Source organism: Ambystoma mexicanum, chromosome 1q (assembly GCF_040938575.1).
Source record: "Ambystoma mexicanum isolate Mex_15411 chromosome 1q, UKY_AmexF1_1, whole genome shotgun sequence".
NCBI lineage: Eukaryota > Metazoa > Chordata > Amphibia > Caudata > Ambystomatidae > Ambystoma > Ambystoma mexicanum.
This window is the reverse complement of record NC_090922.1, coordinates 1,034,302,035-1,034,317,791: the sequence shown is the minus strand read 5'-3', so window position 1 is coordinate 1,034,317,791 and position 15,757 is coordinate 1,034,302,035.

Genomic DNA, 15,757 nt, shown 5'->3' with positions numbered 1-15,757 from the left:
TCTGGGCATACCCTTCCCACTCAGGGTGACAATAGCAAAATAAAAGAGTTGATGGCTGGAAGGTTTAGAATAAATCATGACCTCTGGCATTGCTCTGGGCAACCCTCCAGACCATCGTTCTTTGCCTGCCAAGCCATTACAAAAGGGGAAAGACCATATGCAAATGAGGCTTGGTCCCACCCCCAAAGGGGTAGTCCAGCCCCAACTGATAGGTCACATCCCTTTTGCATGAGACCACAAGCATCCCCAGACATGTTTCAGCCTTGTTGGCCGTCATCAGTGAGGAGTAGCTTGGGTCTCTAGGCCCAGCAGGCAAGGGACCCACGTCTGGGCATACCCTTCCCACTCGGGGTGACAATACCAAAACAAAAGAGTTGATGGCTGGAAGGTTTAGGATAAATCTTGACCTCTGGCATTGCTCTGGGCAACCCTCCAGACCATCGTTCTTCGCCTGCCAAGCCATTAAAAAAGTGAAAAGACCATATGCAAATCAGGCTTGGTCCCACCCCCAAAGTGGTAGTCCAGCCCGAACTGCTAGGTCACATCCCTTTTGCACGAGACCACAAGCATCCCCAGACATGTGTCAGCCTTGTTGGGCGTCATCAGTGAGGAGTAGCTTGGGTCTCTAGGCCCAGCAGGCAAGGGACCCACGTCTGGACATACCCTTCCCACTCGGGGTGACAATAGCAAAACAAAAGAGTTGATGACTAGAAGGTTTATAATAAATCTTGACCTCTGGCATTGCTCTGGGCAACCCTCCATACCATCGTTATTCGCCTGCCAAGCCATTACAAAAGGGGAAAGACCATAGGCAAATCAGGCTTGGCCCCACCTCCAAAGGGGTAGTCCAGCCCGAACTGCTAGGTCACATCCCTTTTGCACGAGACCACAAGCATCCCCAGACATGTGTCAGCCTTGTTGGGCGTCATCAGTGAGGAGTAGCTTGGGTCTCTAGGCCCAGCAGGCAAGGGACCCACGTCTGGGCATACCCTTCCCACTCGGGGTGACAATAGCAAAACAAAAGAGTTGATGGCTAGAAGGTTTATAATAAATCTTGACCTCTGGCATTGCTCTGGGCAACCCTCCATACCATCGTTCTTCGCCTGCCAAGCCATTACAAAAGGGGAAAGACCATATGCAAATCAGGCTTGGTCCCACCCCCAAAGGGGTAGTCCAGCCGAAGTGCTAGCTCACATCCCTTTTGCACGAGACCACAAGCATCCCTAGATATGTTTCAGCCTTGTTGGGCATCATCAGGTTGGAGTAGCTTAGGTCTCTAGGCCTAGCAGGCAAGGGACCCACATCTGGGCATACCCTTCCCACTCGGGGTGACAATAGCAAAACAAAAGAGTTGATGGCTGGAAGGTTTAGAATAACTCTTGACCTCTAGCATTGCTCTGGGCAACCCTCCAGACCATCGTTCTTCGCCTGCCAAGCCATTAAAAAAGTGAAAAGACCATATGCAAATCAGGCTTGGTCCCACCCCCAAAGTGGTAGTCCAGCCCGAACTGCTAGGTCACATCCCTTTTGCACGAGACCACAAGCATCCCCAGTCATGTGTCAGCCTTGTTGGGCGTCATCAGTGACGAGTAGCTTGGGTCTCTAGGCCCAGCAGGCAAGGGACCCACGTCTGGGCATACCCTTCCCACTCGGGGTGACAATAGCAAAACAAAAGAGTTGATGGCTAGAAGGTTTATAATAAATCTTGACCTCTGGCATTGCTCTGGGCAACCCTCCATACCATCGTTCTTCGCCTGCCAAGCCATTACAAAAGGGGAAAGACCAGATGCAAATCAGGCTTGGTCCCACCCCCAAAGGGGTAGTCCAGCCGAAGTGCTAGCTCACATCCCTTTTGCACGAGACCACAAGCATCCCTAGATATGTTTCAGCCTTGTTGAGCATCATCAGGTTGGAGTAGCTTAGGTCTCTAGGCCTAGCAGGCAAGGGACCCACATCTGGGCATACCCTTCCCACTCGGGGTGACAATAGCAAAACAAAAGAGTTGATGGCTGGAAGGTTTAGAATAACTCTTGACCTCTAGCATTGCTCTGGGCAACCCTCCCGACAATCGTTCTTCGCCTGCCAAGCCATCACAAAAGGGGAAAGACCATGTGCAAATCAGGCTTGGCCCACCCCCAAAGCGGTAGTGCAGCCCGAACTGCTAGGTCACATCCCTTTTGCGCGAGACCACAAGCATCCCCAGACATGTTTCAGCCTTGTTGGGCGTCATCAGTGAGGAGTAGCTTGGGTCTCTAGGCCCAGCAGGCAAGGGACCCACGTCTGGGCATACCCTTCCCGCTAGGGGTGACAATAGCAAAACAAAAGAGTTGATGGCTGGAAGGTTTAGAATAAATCTTGACCTCTGGCATTGCTCTGGGCAACCCTCCAGATCATCGTTCTCCGCCTGCCAAGCCATTACAAAAGAGGAAAGACCATATGCAAATCAGGCTTGGTCCCACCCCCAAAGGGGTAGTCCAGCCCGAACTGCTAGCTCACATCCATTTTGCACGAGACCACAAGCATCCCCAGACATGTTTCAGCCTTGTTGGGTGTCATCAGGTTGGAGTAGCTTAGGTCTCAAGGCCCAGCAGGCAAGGGACCCACATCTGGCCATACCCTTCCCACTCGGGGTCACAATAGCAAAACAAAAGTGTTGATGGCTGGAAGGTTTAGAATAACTCTTGACAACTGGCATTGCTCTGGGCAACCCTGCAGACCATCGTTCTTCGCCTGCCAAGCCATTACAAAAGGAGAAAGACCATATGCAAATCAGGCTTGGTCCCACCCCCAAAGGGGTAGTCCAGCCCGAACTGCTAGGTCACATCCCTTTTGCATGAGACCACATGCATCCCCAGACATGTTGCAGCCTTGTTGGGAGTCATCAGTGAGGAGTAGCTTGGGTCTCTAGGCCCAGCAAGCAAGGGACCCACGTCTGGGCATACCCTTCCCAATCAGGGTGACAATAGCAAAACAAAAGAGTTGATAGCTGGAAGGTTCAGGATGAACCTTGACCTCTGGCATTGCTCTGGGCAACCCTCCAGACCACTGTTCTTCACCTGCCAAGCCATTACAAAAGTGGAAAGACCATATACAAATCAGGCTTGGTCCCACCCTCAAAGGGGTAGTCAAGCCCGAACTGCTAGGTCACATCCCTTTTGCACGAGACCACAAGCATCCCCAGACATGTTTCAGCCTTGTCGGGTGTCATCAGTGAGGAGTAGCTTGGGTCTCTAGGCCCAGCAGGCAAGGGTCCCACATCTGGGCATACCCTTCCCACTCAGGGTGACAATAGCAAAGCAGAAGAGTTGATGGCTGGAAGGTTTAGAATAAATCTTGACCTCTTGCATTGCTCTGGGTAATCCTCCAGACCATCGTTCTTCCCTACCAAGCCATAACAAAAGGGAAAGACCATATGCAAATCAGGCTTGGTCCCACCCCCAAAGGGGTAGTCCAGCCCGAACTGCTAGGTCACATCCCTTTTGCACAAGACCACAAGCATCCACAGACATGTTTCAGCCTTGTTGGGCATCATCAGTGAGGAGTAGCTTGGGTCTCTAGGCCCAGCAGGCAAGGGACCCACGTCTGGGCATACCCTTCCCACCCCGGGTGACCAAAGAAAAACAAAAGAGTTGATGGCTGGAAGGTTTATAATAAATCTTGACCTCTGGCATTGCTCTGGGCAACCCTCCAGACCATCGTTCTTTGCCTGCCAAGCAATTACAAAAGGGGAAAGACCATATGCAAATCAGGCTTGGTCCCACCCCCAAAGGGGTAGTCCAGCCCCAACTGCTAGGTCACATCCCTTTTGCATGAGACCACAAGCATCCCCAGACATGTTTCAGCCTTGTTGGGTGTCATCAGTGAGGAGTAGCTTGGGTCTCTAGGCCTAGCAGGCAAGGAACCCACGTCAGGGCATACCCTTCCACTCGGGGTGACAATAGCAAAACAAAAGAGTTGATGACTGGAAGGTTTAGAATAAATCTTGACCTCTGGCATTGCTCTGGGCAACCCTCCAGACCATCGTTCTTTGCCTTCCAAGCCATTACAAAAGGTGAAAGACCATATGCAAATCAGGCTTTGTCCCACCCCCAAAGGGGTAGTCCAGCCCGAACTGCCACGTCACATCCCTTTTGCACGAGACCACAAGCATCCCCAGACATGTTTCAGCCTTGTTGGCGTCATCAGGTTGGAGTAGCTTGGGTCTCTAGGCCCAGCAGGCAAGGGAACCACATCTGGGCATACCCTTCCCACTCAGGGTGACAATAGCAAAATAAAAGAGTTGATGGCTGGAAGGTTTAGAATAAATCATGACCTCTGGCATTGCTCTGGGCAACCCTCCAGACCATCGTTCTTTGCCTGCCAAGCCATTACAAAAGGGGAAAGACCATATGCAAATGAGGCTTGGTCCCACCCCCAAAGGGGTAGTCCAGCCCCAACTGATAGGTCACATCCCTTTTGCATGAGACCACAAGCATCCCCAGACATGTTTCAGCCTTGTTGGCCGTCATCAGTGAGGAGTAGCTTGGGTCTCTAGGCCCAGCAGGCAAGGGACCCTCGTCTGGGCATACCCTTCCCACTCGGGGTGACAATACCAAAACAAAAGAGTTGATGGCTGGAAGGTTTAGGATAAATCTTGACCTCTGGCATTGCTCTGGGCAACCCTCCAGACCATCGTTCTTCGCCTGCCAAGCCATTAAAAAAGTGAAAAGACCATATGCAAATCAGGCTTGGTCCCACCCCCAAAGTGGTAGTCCAGCCCGAACTGCTAGGTCACATCCCTTTTGCACGATACCACAAGCATCCCCAGACATGTGTCAGCCTTGTTGGGCGTCATCAGTGAGGAGTAGCTTGGGTCTCTAGGCCCAGCAGGCAAGGGACCCACGTCTGGACATACCCTTCCCACTCGGGGTGACAATAGCAAAACAAAAGAGTTGATGACTAGAAGGTTTATAATAAATCTTGACCTCTGGCATTGCTCTGGGCAACCCTCCATACCATCGTTATTCGCCTGCCAAGCCATTACAAAAGGGGAAAGACCATAGGCAAATCAGGCTTGGTCCCACCTCCAAAGGGGTAGTCCAGCCCGAACTGCTAGGTCACATCCCTTTTGCACGAGACCACAAACATCCCCAGACATGTTTCAGCCTTGTTGGGCGTCATCAGGTTAGAGTAGCTTGGGTCTCTAGGCCCAGCAGGCAAGGGACCCACATCTGGGCATACCCATCCCACTCAGGGTGACAATAGCAAAACAAAAGAGTTGATGGCTGGAAGGTTTAGGATAAATCTTGACCTCTGACATTGCTCTGGGCAACCCTCCAGACCATCGTTCTTTGCCTGCCAAGCCATTAAAAAAGGGGAAAGACCATATGCAAATCAGGCTTGGTCCCACCCCCAAAGGGGTAGTCCAGCCCGAACTGCTAGGTCACATCCCTTTTGCACGAGACCACAAGCATCCCCAGACATGTTTCAGCCTCGTTGGCGCCATCAGTGAGGAGTAGCTTGGGTCTCTAGGCCTAGCAGAGCAGACAAGGGACCCACGTCTGGGCATACCCTTCCCACTCGGGGTGACAATAGCAAAACAAAAGAGTTGATGGCTGGAAGGTTTAGAATAAATCTTGACCTCTGGCATTGCTCTGGGTAACCCTCCAGACCATCGTTCTTCGCCTGCCAAGCCATTACAAAAGGGGAAAGACCATATACAAATCAGGCTTGGTCCCACCCCCGAAGGGGTAGTCCAGCCCGGACTGCTAGGTCACATCCCTTTTGCACAAGACCACAAGCATCCCCAAACATGTTTTAGACTTGTTGGGCGTCATCAGTGAGGAGTACCTTGGGTCTCTAGGCCCAGCAGGCAACGGTCCCACATCTAGGCATACCCTTCCCACTCAGGGTGACAATAGCAAAACAAAAGAGTTGATGGCTGGAAGGTTTAGAATAAATCTTGACCTCTGGCATTGCTCTGGGCAACCCTCCAGACCATCGTTCTTCGCCTGCCAAGCCATTACAAAAGGAGAAAGACCATATGCAAATCAGGCTTGGTCCCACCCCCAAAGGGGTAGCCCAGCCCGAACTGCTAGGTCACATCCCTTTTGCATGAGACCACAAGCATCCCCAGACATGTTGCAGCCTTGTTGGGAGTCATCAGTGAGGAGTAGCTTGGGTCTCTAGGCCCAGCAAGCAAGGGACCCACGTCTGGGCATACCCTTCCCAATCAGGGTGACAATAGCAAAACAAAAGAGTTGATAGCTGGAAGGTTCAGGATGAATCTTGACCTCTGGCATTGCTCTGGGCAACCCTCCAGACCACTGTTCTTCACCTGCCAAGCCATTACAAAAGGGGAAAGACCATATGCAAATCAGGCTTGGTCCCACCCTCAAAGGGGTAGTCCAGCCCGAACTGCTAGGTCACATCCCTTTTGCACGAGACCACAAGCATCCCCAGACATGTTTCAGCCTTGTCGGGCGTCATCAGTGAGGAGTAGCTTGGGTCTCTAGGCCCAGCAGGCAAGGGTCCCACATCTGGGCATACCCTTCCCACTCAGGGTGACAATAGCAAAGCAGAAGAGTTGATGGCTGGAAGGTTTAGAATACATCTTGACCTCTTGCATTGCTCTGGGTAATCCTCCAGACCATCGTTCTTCCCTACCAAGCCATAACAAAAGGGAAAGACCATATGCAAATCAGGCTTGGTCCCACCCCCAAAGGGGTAGTCCAGCCCGAACTGCTAGGTCACATCCCTTGTGCACAAGACCACAAGCATCCCCAGACATGTTTCAGCCTTGTTGGGCATCATCAGTGAGGAGTAGCTTGGGTCTCTAGGCCCAGCAGGCAAGGGACCCACGTCTGGGTATACCCTTCCCACCCTGGGTGACCAAAGAAAAACAAAAGAGTTGATGTCTGGAAGGTTTATAATAAATCTTGACCTCTGGCATTGCTCTGGGCAACCCTCCAGACCATCGTTCTTTGCCTGCCAAGCCATTACAAAAGGGGAAAGACCATATGCAAATCAGGCTTGGTCCCACCCCCAAAGGGGTAGTCCAGCCCCAACTGCTAGGTCACATCCCTTTTGCATGAGACCACAAGCATCCCCAGACATGTTTCGGCCTTGTTGGGCGTCATCAGTGAGGAGTAGCTTGGGTCTCTAGGCCTAGCAGGCAAGGAACCCACGTCAGGGCATACCCTTCCACTCGGGGTGACAATAGCAAAACAAAAGAGTTGATGACTGGAAGGTTTAGAATAAATCTTGACCTCTGGCATTGCTCTGGGCAACCCTCCAGACCATCGTTCTTTGCCTGCCAAGCCATTACAAAAGGTGAAAGACCATATGCCAATCAGGCTTTGTCCCACCCCCAAAGGGGTAGTCCAGCCTGAACTACCAGGTCACATCCCTTTTGCACGAGACCACAAGCATAACCAGACATGTTTCAGCCTTGTTGGGCGTCATCAGGTTGGAGTAGCTTGTGTCTCTAGGCCCAGCAGGCAAGGGACCCACGTCTGGGCATACCCTTCCCACTCGGGGTGACAATACCAAAACAAAAGAGTTGATGGCTGGAAGGTTTATAATAAATCTTGACCTCTGGCATTGCTCTGGGCAACCCTCCAGACCATCGTTCTTTGCCTGCCAAGCCATTACAAAAGGGGAAAGACCATATGCAAATCAGGCTTGGTCCTACCCCCAAAGGGGTAGTCCAGCCCCAACTGCTAGGTCACATCCCTTTTGCATGAGACCACAAGCATCCCCAGACATGTTTCAGCCTTGTTGGGTGTCATCAGTGAGGAGTAGCTTGGGTCTCTAGGCCTAGCAGGCAAGGAACCCACGTCAGGGCATACCCTTCCACTCGGGGTGACAATAGCAAAACAAAAGAGTTGATGACTGGAAGGTTTAGAATAAATCTTGACCTCTGGCATTGCTCTGGGCAACCCTCCAGACCATCGTTCTTTGCCTGCCAAGCCATTAGAAAAGGTGAAAGACCATATGCAAATCAGGCTTTGTCCCACCCCCAAAGGGGTAGTCCAGCCCGAACTACCAGGTCACATCCCTTTTGCACGAGACCACAAGCATCCCCAGACATGTTTCAGCCTTGTTGGGCGTCATCAGGTTGGAGTAGCTTGTGTCTCTAGGCCCAGCAGGCAAGGGACCCACGTCTGGGCATACCCTTCCCACTCGGGGTGACAATAGCAAAACAAAAGAGTTGATGGCTGGAAGGTTTATAATAAATCTTGACCTCTGGCATTGCTCTGGGCAACCCTCCAGACCATCGTTCTTTGCCTGCCAAGCCATTACAAAAGGGGAAAGACCATATGCAAATCAGGCTTGGTCCCACCCCCAAAGGGGTAGTCCAGCCCCAACTGCTAGGTCACATCCCTTTTGCATGAGACCACAAGCATCCCCAGACATGTTTCAGCCTTGTTGGGTGTCATCAGTGAGGAGTAGCTTGGGTCTCTAGGCCTAGCAGGCAAGGAACCCACGTCAGGGCATACCCTTCCACTCGGGGTGACAATAGCAAAACAAAATAGTTGATGACTGGAAGGTTTAGAATAAATCTTGACCTCTGGCATTGCTCTGGGCAACCCTCCAGACCATCGTTCTTCGCCTGCCAAGCCATTAAAAAAGGGGAAAGACCATATGCAAATCAGGCTTGGTCCCACCCCCAAAGGGGTAGTCCAGCCCGAACTGCTAGGTCACATCCCTTTTGCACAAGACCACAAGCATCCCCAGACATGTTTCAGCCTCGTTGGCGCCATCAGTGAGGAGTAGCTTGGGTCTCTAGGCCTAGCAGAGCAGACAAGGGACCCACGTCTGGGCATACCCTTCCCACTCGGGGTGACAATAGCAAAACAAAAGAGTTGATGGCTGGAAGGTTTAGAATAAATCTTGACCTCTGGCATTGCTCTGGGTAACCCTCCAGACCATCGTTCTTCGCCTGCCAAGCCATTACAAAAGGGGAAAGACCATATACAAATCAGGCTTGGTCCCACCCCCGAAGGGGTAGTCCAGCCCGAACTGCTAGGTCACACCCCTTTTGCACAAGACCACAAGCATCCCCAAACATGTTTTAGACTTGTTGGGCGTCATCAGTGAGGAGTACCTTGGGTCTCTAGGCCCAGCAGGCAACGGTCCCACATCTAGGCATACCCTTCCCACTCAGGGTGACAATAGCAAAACAAAAGAGTTGATGGCTGGAAGGTTTAGAATAAATCTTGACCTCTGGCATTGCTCTGGGCAACCCTCCAGACCATCGTTCTTCGCCTGCCAAGCCATTACAAAAGGAGAAAGACCATATGCAAATCAGGCTTGGTCCCACCCCCAAAGGGGTAGCCCAGCCCGAACTGCTAGGTCACATCCCTTTTGCATGAGACCACAAGCATCCCCAGACATGTTGCAGCCTTGTTGGGAGTCATCAGTGAGGAGTAGCTTGGGTCTCTAGGCCCAGCAAGCAAGGGACCCACGTCTGGGCATACCCTTCCCAATCAGGGTGACAATAGCAAAACAAAAGAGTTGATAGCTGGAAGGTTCAGGATGAATCTTGACCTCTGGCATTGCTCTGGGCAACCCTCTAGACCACTGTTCTTCACCTGCCAAGCCATTACAAAAGGGGAAAGACCATATGCAAATCAGGCTTGGTCCCACCCTCAAAGGGGTAGTCCAGCCCGAACTGCTAGGTCACATCCCTTTTGCACGAGACCACAAGCATCCCCAGACATGTTTCAGCCTTGTCGGGCGTCATCAGTGAGGAGTAGCTTGGGTCTCTAGGCCCAGCAGGCAAGGGTCCCACATCTGGGCATACCCTTCCCACTCAGGGTGACAATAGCAAAGCAGAAGAGTTGATGGCTGGAAGGTTTAGAATACATCTTGACCTCTTGCATTGCTCTGGGTAATCCTCCAGACCATCGTTCTTCCCTACCAAGCCATAACAAAAGGGAAAGACCATATGCAAATCAGGCTTGGTCCCACCCCCAAAGGGGTAGTCCAGCCCGAACTGCTAGGTCACATCCCTTGTGCACAAGACCACAAGCATCCCCAGACATGTTTCAGCCTTGTTGGGCATCATCAGTGAGGAGTAGCTTGGGTCTCTAGGCCCAGCAGGCAAGGGACCCACGTCTGGGTATACCCTTCCCACCCCGGGTGACCAAAGAAAAACAAAAGAGTTGATGTCTGGAAGGTTTATAATAAATCTTGACCTCTGGCATTGCTCTGGGCAACCCTCCAGACCATCGTTCTTTGCCTGCCAAGCCATTACAAAAGGGGAAAGACCATATGCAAATCAGGCTTGGTCCCACCCCCAAAGGGGTAGTCCAGCCCCAACTGCTAGGTCACATCCCTTTTGCATGAGACCACAAGCATCCCCAGACATGTTTCAGCCTTGTTGGGTGTCATCAGTGAGGAGTAGCTTGGGTCTCTAGGCCTAGCAGGCAAGGAACCCACGTCAGGGCATACCCTTCCACTCGGGGTGACAATAGCAAAACAAAAGAGTTGATGACTGGAAGGTTTAGAATAAATCTTGACCTCTGGCATTGCTCTGGGCAACCCTCCAGACCATCGTTCTTTGCCTGCCAAGCCATTACAAAAGGTGAAAGACCATATGCCAATCAGGCTTTGTCCCACCCCCAAAGGGGTAGTCCAGCCTGAACTACCAGGTCACATCCCTTTTGCACGAGACCACAAGCATAACCAGACATGTTTCAGCCTTGTTGGGCGTCATCAGGTTGGAGTAGCTTGTGTCTCTAGGCCCAGCAGGCAAGGGACCCACGTCTGGGCATACCCTTCCCACTCGGGGTGACAATACCAAAACAAAAGAGTTGATGGCTGGAAGGTTTATAATAAATCTTGACCTCTGGCATTGCTCTGGGCAACCCTCCAGACCATCGTTCTTTGCCTGCCAAGCCATTACAAAAGGGGAAAGACCATATGCAAATCAGGCTTGGTCCCACCCCCAAAGGGGTAGTCCAGCCCCAACTGCTAGGTCACATCCCTTTTGCATGAGACCACAAGCATCCCCAGACATGTTTCAGCCTTGTTGGGTGTCATCAGTGAGGAGTAGCTTGGGTCTCTAGGCCTAGCAGGCAAGGAACCCACGTCAGGGCATACCCTTCCACTCGGGGTGACAATAGCAAAACAAAAGAGTTGATGACTGGAAGGTTTAGAATAAATCTTGACCTCTGGCATTGCTCTGGGCAACCCTCCAGACCATCGTTCTTTGCCTGCCAAGCCATTAGAAAAGGTGAAAGACCATATGCAAATCAGGCTTTGTCCCACCCCCAAAGGGGTAGTCCAGCCCGAACTACCAGGTCACATCCCTTTTGCACGAGACCACAAGCATCCCCAGACATGTTTCAGCCTTGTTGGGCGTCATCAGGTTGGAGTAACTTGTGTCTCTAGGCCCAGCAGGCAAGCGACCCACGTCTGGGCATACCCTTTCCACTCGGGGTGACAATAGCAAAACAAAAGAGTTGATGGCTGGAAGGTTTATAATAAATCTTGACCTCTGGCATTGCTCTGGGCAACCCTCCAGAACATCGTTCTTTGCCTGCCAAGCCATTACAAAAGGGGAAAGACCATATGCAAATCAGGCTTGGTCCCACCCCCAAAGGGGTAGTCCAGCCCCAACTGCTAGGTCACATCCCTTTTGCATGAGACCACAAGCATCCCCAGACATGTTTCAGCCTTGTTGGGTGTCATCAGTGAGGAGTAGCTTGGGTCTCTAGGCCTAGCAGGCAAGGAACCCACGTCAGGGCATACCCTTCCACTCGGGGTGACAATAGCAAAACAAAAGAGTTGATGACTGGAAGGTTTAGAATAAATCTTGACCTCTGGCATTGCTCTGGGCAACCCTCCAGACCATCGTTCTTTGCCTGCCAAGCCATTAGAAAAGGTGAAAGACCATATGCAAATCAGGCTTTGTCCCACCCCCAAAGGGGTAGTCCAGCCCGAACTACCAGGTCACATCCCTTTTGCACGAGACCACAAGCATCCCCAGACATGTTTCAGCCTTGTTGGGCGTCATCAGGTTGGAGTAGCTTGTGTCTCTAGGCCCAGCAGGCAAGGGACCCACGTCTGGGCATACCCTTCCCACTCGGGGTGACAATACCAAAACAAAAGAGTTGATGGCTGGAAGGTTTAGGATAAATCTTGACCTCTGGCATTGCTCTGGACAACCCTCCAGACCATCGTTCTTCGCCTGCCAAGCCATTAAAAAAGGGAAAAGACCATATGCAAATCAGGCTTGGTCCCACCCCCAAAGTGGTAGTCCAGCCCGAACTGCTAGGTCACATCCCTTTTGCACGAGACCACAAGCATCCCCAGACATGTATCAGCCTTGTTGGGCGTCATCAGTGAGGAGTAGCTTGGGTCTCTAGGCCCAGCAGGCAAGGGACCCACGTCTGGGCATACCCTTCCCACTCGGGGTGACAATAGCAAAACAAAAGAGTTGATGGCTAGAAGGTTTATAATAAATCTTGACCTCTGGCATTGCTCTGGGCAACCCTCCATACCATCGTTCTTCGCCTGCCAAGCCATTACAAAAGGGGAAAGACCATATGCAAATCAGGCTTGGTCCCACCCCCAAAGGGGAAGTCCAGCCGAAGTGCTAGCTCACATCCCTTTTGCACGAGACCACAAGCATCCCTAGATATGTTTTAGCCTTGTTGGGCATCATCAGGTTGGAGTAGCTTAGGTCTCTAGGCCTAGCAGGCAAGGGACCCACATCTGGGCATACCCTTCCCACTCGGGGTGACAATAGCAAAACAAAAGAGTTGATGGCTGGAAGGTTTAGAATAACTCTTGACCTCTAGCATTGCTCTGGGCAACCCTCCAGACCATCGTTCTTCGCCTGCCAAGCCATTAAAAAAGTGAAAAGACCATATGCAAATCAGGCTTGGTCCCACCCCCAAAGTGGTAGTCCAGCCCGAACTGCTAGGTCACATCCCTTTTGCACGAGACCACAAGCATCCCCAGACATGTGTCAGCCTTGTTGGGCGTCATCAGTGAGGAGTAGCTTGGGTCTCTAGGCCCAGCAGGCAAGGGACCCACGTCTGGGCATACCCTTCCCACTCGGGGTGACAATAGCAAAACAAAAGAGTTGATGGCTAGAAGGTTTATAATAAATCTTGACCTCTGGCATTGCTCTGGGCAACCCTCCATACCATCGTTCTTCGCCTGCCAAGCCATTACAAAAGGGGAAAGACCATATGCAAATCAGGCTTGGTCCCACCCCCAAAGGGGTAGTCCAGCCGAAGTGCTAGCTCACATCCCTTTTGCACGAGACCACAAGCATCCCTAGATATGTTTCAGCCTTGTTGGGCATCATCAGGTTGGAGTAGCTTAGGTCTCTAGGCCTAGCAGGCAAGGGACCCACATCTGGGCATACCCTTCCCACTCGGGGTGACAATAGCAAAACAAAAGAGTTGATGGCTGGAAGGTTTAGAATAACTCTTGACCTCTAGCATTGCTCTGGGCAACCCTCTAGACCATCGTTCTTCGCCTGCCAAGCCATCACAAAAGGGGAAAGACCATATGCAAATCAGGCTTGGCCCCACCCCCAAAGCGGTAGTGCAGCCCGAACTGCTAGGTCACATCCCTTTTGCGCGAGACCACAAGCATCCCCAGACATGTTTCAGCCTTGTTGGGCCATCCCCAGACATGTTTCAGCCTTGTTGGGCGTCATCAGTGAGGAGTAGCTTGGGTCTCTAGGCCCAGCAGGCAAGGGACCCACGTCTGGGCATACCCTTCCCGCTAGGGGTGACAATAGCAAAACAAAAGAGTTGATGGCTGGAAGGTTTAGAATAAATCTTGACCTCTGGCATTGCTCTGGGCAACCCTCCAGATCATCGTTCTCCGCCTGCCAAGCCATTACAAAAGAGGAAAGACCATATGCAAATCAGGCTTGGTCCCACCCCCAAAGGGGTAGTCCAGCCCGAACTGCTAGCTCACATCCATTTTGCACGAGACCACAAGCATCCCCAGACATGTTTCAGCCTTGTTGGGTGTCATCAGGTTGGAGTAGCTTAGGTCTCAAGGCCCAGCAGGCAAGGGACCCACATCTGGCCATACCCTTCCCACTCGGGGTCACAATAACAAAACAAAAGTGTTGATGGCTGGAAGGTTTAGAATAACTCTTGACAACTGGCATTGCTCTGGGCAACCCTGCAGACCATCGTTCTTCGCCTGCCAAGCCATTACAAAAAGGGAAAGACCACATGCAAATCAGGCTTGGCCCCACCCCCAAAGGGGTAGTCCAGCCCGAACTGCTAGGACACATCACTTGTGCACGAGACCCCAAGCATCCCCAGACATGTTTCAGCGTTGTTGGGCGTCATCAGTGAGGAGTAGCTTGGGTCTCTAGGCCCAGCAGATAAGGGACCCACGTCTGGGCATACCCTTCCCACTCGGGGTGACAATAGCAAAACAAAAGAGTTGATGGCTGGAAGGTTTAGAATAAATCTTGACCTCTGGCACTGCTCTGGGTATCCCTCCTCCAGACCATCGCTCTTTGCCTGCCAAGCCGTTACAAAAGGGGAAAGACAATATGCAAATCAGGCTTGGTCCTACCCCCAAAGGGGTAGTCCAGCCCGAACTGCTAGCTCACATCACTTTTGCACGAGACCACAAGGATCCCCAGACATGTTTCAGCCTTGTTGGGCATCATCAGGTTGGAGTGGCTTGGGTCTCTAGGCCCAGCAGGCAAGGGACCCACATCTGGGCATACCCTTCCCACTCGGGGTGACAATAGCAAAACAAAAGAGTTGATGGCTGGAAGGTTTAGAATAACTCTTGACCTCTGGCATTGCTCTGGGCAATCCTCCAGACCATCGTTCTTCGCCTGCCAAGCCATTAAAAAAGGGGAAAGACCATATGCAAATCAGCCTTGGCCCCACCCCCAAAGGGATAGTCCAGCCCGAACTGCTAGGTCACATCCTTTTTGCACAAGACCACAAGCATCCCCAGACATGTTTCAGCCTTGCTGGGCGTCATCAGTGAGGAGTAGCTTGGGTCTCTAAGCCCAGCAGGCAAGGGACCCACGTCTGGGCATACCCTTCCCACTCAGGGTGACAATAGCAAAACAAAAGAGTTGATGGCTGGAAGGTTTAGAATCAATCTTGACCTCTGGCATTGCTCTGGGCAATCCTCCAGTCCATCGTTTTTCACCTGCCAAGCCATTACAAAAGGGGAAAGACCATATGCAAATCAGGCTTGGTCCCACCCCCAAAGGGGTAGTCCAGCCCCAACTGCTAGGTCACATCCCTTTTGCACGAGACCACAAGCATCCCCAGACATGTTTCAGCCTTGTTGGGCGTCATCAGTGAGGAGTAGCTTGGGTCTCTAGGCCCAGCAGGCAAGGGACCCAGGTCTGGGCATACCCTTCCCACTCGGGGTGACAATAGCAAAACAAAAGAGTTGATGGCTGGAAGGTTTAGAATAAATCTTGACCTCTGGCATTGCTTTGGGCAACCCTCCAGTCCATCGTTTTTCACCTGCCAAGCCATTACAAAAGGGGAAAGACCATATGCAAATCAGGCTTGGTCCCACCCCCAAAGGGGTAGTCCAGCCCCAACTGCTAGGTCACATCCCTTTTGCACGAGACCACAAGCATCCCCAGACATGTTTCAGCCTTGTTGGGCGTCATTAGTGAGGAGTAGCTTTTGTCTCTAGGCCCAGCAGGCAAGGGACCCACGTCTGGGCAAACCCTTCTCACTCGGGGCGACAATAGCAAAACAAAAGAGTTGATGGTTGGAAGGTTTAGGATAAATCTTGACCTCTG